The sequence below is a fragment of the Nesoenas mayeri genome (genome assembly GCF_963082525.1).
Source record: "Nesoenas mayeri genome assembly, chromosome: 1".
Lineage (NCBI taxonomy): Eukaryota > Metazoa > Chordata > Aves > Columbiformes > Columbidae > Nesoenas > Nesoenas mayeri.
The window spans coordinates 202,351,985-202,359,140 of record NC_137541.1 but is presented as its reverse complement, the minus strand read 5'-3'; positions in this window follow the sequence as shown (position 1 = coordinate 202,359,140).

The following is a 7,156-nucleotide window of genomic DNA, read 5'->3' as shown; positions in this document are numbered from 1 at the left end:
GTAAGAGAGAATTACCATTTCTCAGCTAATGAGAAATTACACCTATACAACATCTGAATGAGAATGCAGTTCACTGAAAGTAATTCTTTAAGAAAGGATGCCAGAAAAGATTAGGAAAAGGACATTATTGGACCACATCGCTGCCAAAAGAGCAGCTATACTGAGAAACCATCAGAGGCTGGATTTACAGCACTCCAAACTCATCCCAGCTCTGCTCATGAGAGGTGGTGCTCTGTGCATCTAATGATGCTTTTACAGGGGCAAGGCAGGGCTTTCCTGGTTTTGTTTGTTTGTTTGTTTCACTAACTTGTAATTAATCCAAGGTCTAGCTATATATAATTTTATTAAAGAGCTGGACTAAGGTCCAACAAGATAGGAAGACCCAAATCTGTATTATTCTACAAACACTTCAGGTCAAGACTCATTGCAAGCGCAGTGGCACTCCAGTACACTAAGGTAGCACAATCAGTTTCCCTTCTGCATCAGAGTGACCATGGCATAAGAATCAGGTCTGCATAAAGCAAGGAAATTAGGAGTCCTTTCTAAAACATCCCTCTAAGCAACTATCCTTAAAAATTTAAAAAAATAAAAAAAAAAAAGTGTGAAAAAAAATTAAAAGGGGGATGATTTGAATCTAAGAGAAAATTCTGAAAGTGATAAACCTCAAATTGATAAGGGTCAAAGGACAACAACAAAAAAAGAAAGCAAAAGGAAAACATACATGAAAAAATCAAAGAAATAAGCAGAAAGAAGTGGTGAATGCTTACAGTGGCATTCAGGGAGGTTTTATGAGAACATTGGTCTCTCACGAAACAGTACAGGGCAGCCTGGGGTGGTGATGTCTCTGTGTGAGAGAGAGAAAATACATAAACTTAAGAGTGTCATCATGTGGGCATCTGTTCTAGCTGCCTACCAAAGGTCTCCATCTTCTCATTTTTGTACTATCCTTCTAATGGTAACAATGACTATAGATTTCATAATGGAAGAATATACTTCCCAAGCTGCTTTGCTCACATACACAAGGAACACAGCAAAAAGCAACCATTCTAGGTTATTTATTAGTTGTATTTCACTTCCTTATTTTGCAAGTGTTTCACGGGAAGATTGTAAAAGGATCAAATGTATTTACTGTTCCAAATTATGCACTCATGTCTGGTAAAATATTGCATTCCTCCAGAAGGTATTCTACCTTCTTGGGGGTGGTTATTTCATGTTTCCCCTTGGAAACTTGTTGTGGCTGGTGCAGCCGTGACACCCTGTTTCTTTTTTCCTATATTCAGCTCACTGATGATGAACACATTCAGAGATGAGAGGTCAGAATTTCTGCAGGAAAGAGCTCATATTTTAAACTGCCTTTGCAAATACAAATATTAATTTTATTAAGATCGAACAAGAAATACTTCATTAGGACTAAATGGGAAAGATTCACAATCTATTAGTAACAAGTTATAATTTGAGTTGAGAATTTATTTTTTAAAAGTTCCTGCTCTGCAATTATCTGAGCAGCCTTCTAAAAGTTCTACATTTTATCACATACATCTTTACTAGAGTCCTAGGTCTTTTGAGATACCTCCCTTTGAATCATGGATACCTACCTTTCCCTATAAAATCGACAGAGACTCCAGTATTCTCTAAATCTTTATTTCCCCAATGGATTTTCCCCAGACAATGAAACTTGCTGCTTTATGCCTGAAGGATACTCAAGAGCTTCTCCAGTATGGGAGATAGATGACCTCTGCTTCACTAGCAGCAGCAAAGCTGACCTGCTTGCAAATTTAAGCAAAATATTTCCTCTTTTTGTCTCTCTAGTTCCATCTTTTGCATTTTCTATATATTTTAGCAGTTAGATTTGGAGGGCAGGGGCCAGCCTTTCATTGCTTAACTTCTCACAACAGTGAGTGTAGCCCTGATTCGCAGACTGTGTCGGCCCCATCTCACATTAAATTTATAACATTCAGTAGTTTTTGTTTCCAATGTTATGTTTCTTCCCTTTCCTTCTCCTCTACAACATGTCCCTGGTTTTACTTCTGCTCTCTCTCCCATCTTTAGCATCTCTGTCTTTGCCCAGTTCCTCTCTGTGTAGGACATTAAATTGTATTAACGCATATTTTCCTTTTCCTTCTACATCATTACTGAAGAAATTACTTGACAACAGAAATTACAAACATCTTTGGCTTACCACCTCACTCTGCCAAAAATATTACCCTTAGTCCTAACCTTATATGTTGTTCATTCCATTTTCAGTCCCAGGAGAGCTCATATTCAGGATTATCTGAATTCTTTCTGAGTGTGAGATTTTCAGACACTGTATTTCATGCTCACTGCTAATGAAATGATGCACTATAATCCAATAGCTAATAAACTAGATTAATTGCTTTGCTTTCAATAACCATCTTGGTAATTCTATGAAAAGAAATCTGGCAAGATTTATTCATTATAAACATACTCACTTTTAGCCTCATGCTTCTGAAGGCTAAATATTTTTTTCTGATAGGGTGGTTGCCTATTTCTCTTTTAGGCTGGAATAGTTCCACAAAAGTAAATAACATTATGCCAGCTTTGAACTAGGTATTTTATCAAAAATTCTTCCTCTTCTTTATAGCCAAGAAGTTTTGGTTACTGACCTTAGCCAATATTTTCCTAAAGAATATATTAACTTTTTCTTGTCTCATTTTGAGACATCTTTGATTTCATTTGCAAGTATATTCACATCTTTTTATCTTGAACACACAGAAATACTAGCAAATAAGTAAAAAACCCCCTAACTTTCCTGCTTTCCCACTGTCTATGAAGTACAAATACAGCTTCACTATCTTACAGACATATTATGACCAGAACTTTGTTCCTATAACTTAAGATCTCAGATACTGTGCTAGTGAAGCACATACCAGTAGGCAGCTCCATAGACATAATCTATTTCTTCCTCCCTTCCCTTACACTATTGAAAATTATTACACTTCGGCTGTCTTTATATCACTTGCGCTAACACAGAAAATGAAATTTTTCATCCTTCTATACTTTGTCCTTCACAGACTGGGGATGGGTTGTTGTCCCAGAGGGAATCACTGACATGAGGAACGTAAGAAAGACCAGAATGGTGCAATACAAACCTGACACAAAACACAATCTATACTTTTGTGCCATGTAGGCCATGTAGGAGAGCAAAATATACACGGTAGTAGCTGCAATTTTTAGTTTATACTCATTAGAATAAGAACACAATATTATATCTGATGCTTTTTCTTCCATTTTAACCAGCCATCACAGGGCTTCCAAATATTTCTCAAATTTTGAATAGCACTTAGACTCCAAAATTACAAAAAACAGTCTTCCAAACATCAATCCAATCCAGGGTAGAGGTGTTTCAGTAAATGAAATCATACTTGCTTTCATGCAGGACACATCTTTTGGGAGCTGCACACTAATCTCAGAACAAAAGCTCTCTTCTTCATCCAGTATTTGCAGAATCACTTCAAAAGGTGGCTGGACAGATGACCTGAACTCAGGAGAAGGAAACAACCTGGAGCCTTCCCAACGCCTTCTGAAGAAGACAGTTATTTCCAGCTCATCAGGGAAAGGAGGTGATAGGCACAGCTACAAGCCAAGTCAAATTTTAAGCTACTAAAACACTGAGTTTAAAAAAAAAGTTCAATTTGGCTCTCTATAAAATAATAATAATTATGCTGCAGGGTTTACATCTATGAGTTGATACTTCTTGCCATCAAGACCCTGTGTGGAATATACCTTATTTCCATATATCATTTGAAAAATAATCCTAATTCTCAGAAAACCAGTCAATTAACATGAGGACTGCTCCATAATGAGCTAACGATACCATAACAAGCTAACAATAAGCCTTCAAGACCTGCTTGTCTCTGGCCTTCCCATCAAGGGGAACATTTCAAAAGTACTCCCGCACTTTGTGCTGCAAACATTATCTCTCTTGTAGAAATGCTTTCTGGACTTTCTGTCAATCAGTAGAAGAAAGACCACCAATTCTCTGTTCTGCCTGTGTGAAATTAATTACATAAACTAATCAATTTTACTTCACAGCTACAGCCTGGAGAATTCTCAAATTTCTCCACATTTCTCTTCTGGCTTTGTGGTAATAAGATCAAAGCCCTTGCTGAGGGATATTATCAACGCAAGTAGTCCTTTTATTTTCAAAACAAAGTTAAAACAAAGCAGTGCCATGCACATCTGCCCAATGTTCTTTTAATAATTTTTTTGTTCTCTGCAAATACAATTTTCTATTTTACAGCCTATCTATTCCCTCTCCTTCCAGATGAAAGACTGTAAATACAAATAGGCTCTGGAGTCAGGCCCAAGAACAATAAAAACCACCAAGTAAACTAACTTAATGCACCTCACCCCCCCAGTTATCACAGTTGATGTTGACTCTATAAACACGTTCCTCCATGAAGAATAAATCTAATGAAGCCAAATATCACACAGATCTGTGTTTAATGACGCTTACAGCCTCTTTTTCCTTCCCTCCTTTACCAAAACTCCCCATCCATCTCCTAGAAACTAAAGGGTCAAAAGGTGGTAAAAACTGTGATTGCTTGCAAGGTTTGGGAGACAACCACACAGGATTCATTTGCGTGCCTTTCCCAGGGTCACGGTTTTGACAAAACTTTAACAGTGATATCTATGCCCGCTACCAGACTAGTGCATTGGCCAGAATGTGTTGAGGTCAGTAAAAGGTGACAAGACAGGCAAAGATCCACATATGCAGCTGTATAATTCATTGCCTTGACAGATCAGGCTTTTTATCAAATTTTCCAGAAGCAGATATCACTAGGGAGAAAACAGCGCAGTCCGCATGCAGTTTACTTTGCAGATAGAGAACAGAACCTGGACATATTTATCTATCAAAGAGAAAATAAAGTGATAATTCAGATGTGATTGTTTCACATCTCCTTGAGGAATGGATGCAAACGATTCCCTCTCTAATAGATAAATGCAATAGAAAGGCACAAAAATTATAGACTGAAGCGGACTATAAGGCTGGAAATAAAATGCAGTTTTTAAGAAGTGAGGGACAATTTTAAAACAGCAATTGACATGGCAATCAGAGTAAATGCAGTGCTGAGAAGGCAAATTCTCAGTTTTAGCTTTAAAACAATAATAAGTACTATTACAAAGATACTTTATATTCCACCCTAAAGCTAACTGCAGGAATTATTGGATATTCAAGAACTTCCATGCACAACGCAGAGTTACCCCCATTTGACCTTACAGTGGTTCAAAATCACCTGCAGTGCTCATACTCTAATGATCTCAAAGCAGTTTGAGAAGGTAGGTGAACACCCTCACTTCTCCTAGCAGGTGACCTAAGGCACAAGGGTTGTAGGGACTTTATCCAAAGTCCCCCAGTAGATCAGTAGTGGAGTTGAAGGCTGAGCAACACTCTCTGCACTGCTCCACTTGTACCTTGTTACTGGAAAGTCCTTAAACCTTCTGTCCCTGGTGGTCACTGTGTGACACTACCACACAACACTGTTTATACAGTACTGGTTCATGCGGCAATGCACCCTGGGTTCCGATAACAGTATCATCCAGTAATACTGCCCAAGGCTGCATTTTGCTGACATCTTCTCATGTACCCCAAATTCTCCTGGCCTGGACCTTCATCCAAACCATTCAGAGCGGCTCTCTGCCTTGTCAGCCTGAAAATGTTTTAGCTGTTGCAGCTGGGGAGTCAATATTAGACCCGACACTGTTCAACATTTTCATAAATGAGCTAGAAGTAAATATAGAATCACTGCAGGTAAGTTTTGTAGAGCTGATGATGGAAAAAAACGCAGAGTGGAAAACAGCAACAGAGACGAGGCATCGTTAAGAATAAGCTGGTGTTAGGGAAGTTATTTCATTCAAAGAAGTGCAAATTCATATTCCTGGGGGAAAGAAATGCAATAGTTACGCACCAAGGGGAAACGGTAAAATCCGTAAGGGTTATAGTGGATTGGCAGTTCAATGTGAGCTCACACTGCAGATCTGCGGTAAAAGACTATAAAAATGAAGGCTCACAAAAGGTTATTCTTCAGTCAAAGACTTAAGAGTTCAATCTGTATTTAAAGATAACCAATGAATCAATGAATTCTGAATGGGATTTTAAATCAAGTGGGGATTTTTTTTTCAAGACACCTGGAAGCATAAAGGAGATAAATATAAGTTAGAAACTACACACACAAAAAAAAATTATAGCAGTAAGGGAGGGTAAACTCTTGAACAAAATACCACAGAAGGTGTTGGCTTTTCAGCCTCTTAATGTTCTCACATAATGACCTGATGCCTTTTTGTTTAAGGGCTAAGGTTACTGAATGTCATGTAACAGTCTGTAATGCATCACGCTTGGGTTTGGTGATTGCCTGATCCCTTTTTTATCTTTAAGCTCTATGAATATGTGAATATTGTTGCCTTTACACTTTTACAGCTGCTCCTTTTTTTGTTTCAGTCTCTAGCTAAATTGAGAAGGAATCCAGCACTTTTTTCCTTGCCTTACTAAAAGCAGTCCATGTTTTATTAATACATATCCATTTATGCTCCAACAGTTGAATTACCCAGTAATGAGCAAAAAATGAGGTCTTAGCACCTTACTCATACTCCTGGGCTATATACCTTTCCATATTTTTTGCAAATGCCAGTTAAAGTTTGTGAAGTATGAAGTTGTCAAGGGTTAAGATTGTGGGGTGACAATAAAACCCTGGCAGATGTATTGTTAACCTCCTCTCCTCCCTCACTTTCCCCTTTTGCCCCTCCCTCTCCCCCCTTCCCACTCAGGACAGGCGATCGGGAGGGAAAGAAGGACAGAGAGAAGAGAGTTGGAAAAATTAACAATGTTTTACTAATGCTACTAATAAGAATAGAGAAAATAACACAAAATATACAAAACCAATCTTGAAAGTCCCAGCAACTGCTAAGCCGGCACCCAAAGTCCTGGATTGGACTCTGCAGCCAACCGGAGCTGGATTCAGTCTGTCACTGGCCTCAGTTCGCAGGGACGACTAGCAAGGTCCTCTCCTAATGTCGGCCATAAGCAGAAGGGAAAAGGCAAAAAGGGCAAAGGGACAAGATCCTCGTGATCTCTCACTTTTATATGAAGTATTCACGTGAATGGAATGTTATACACAGTTGGTCAGTTTCTTGGTCA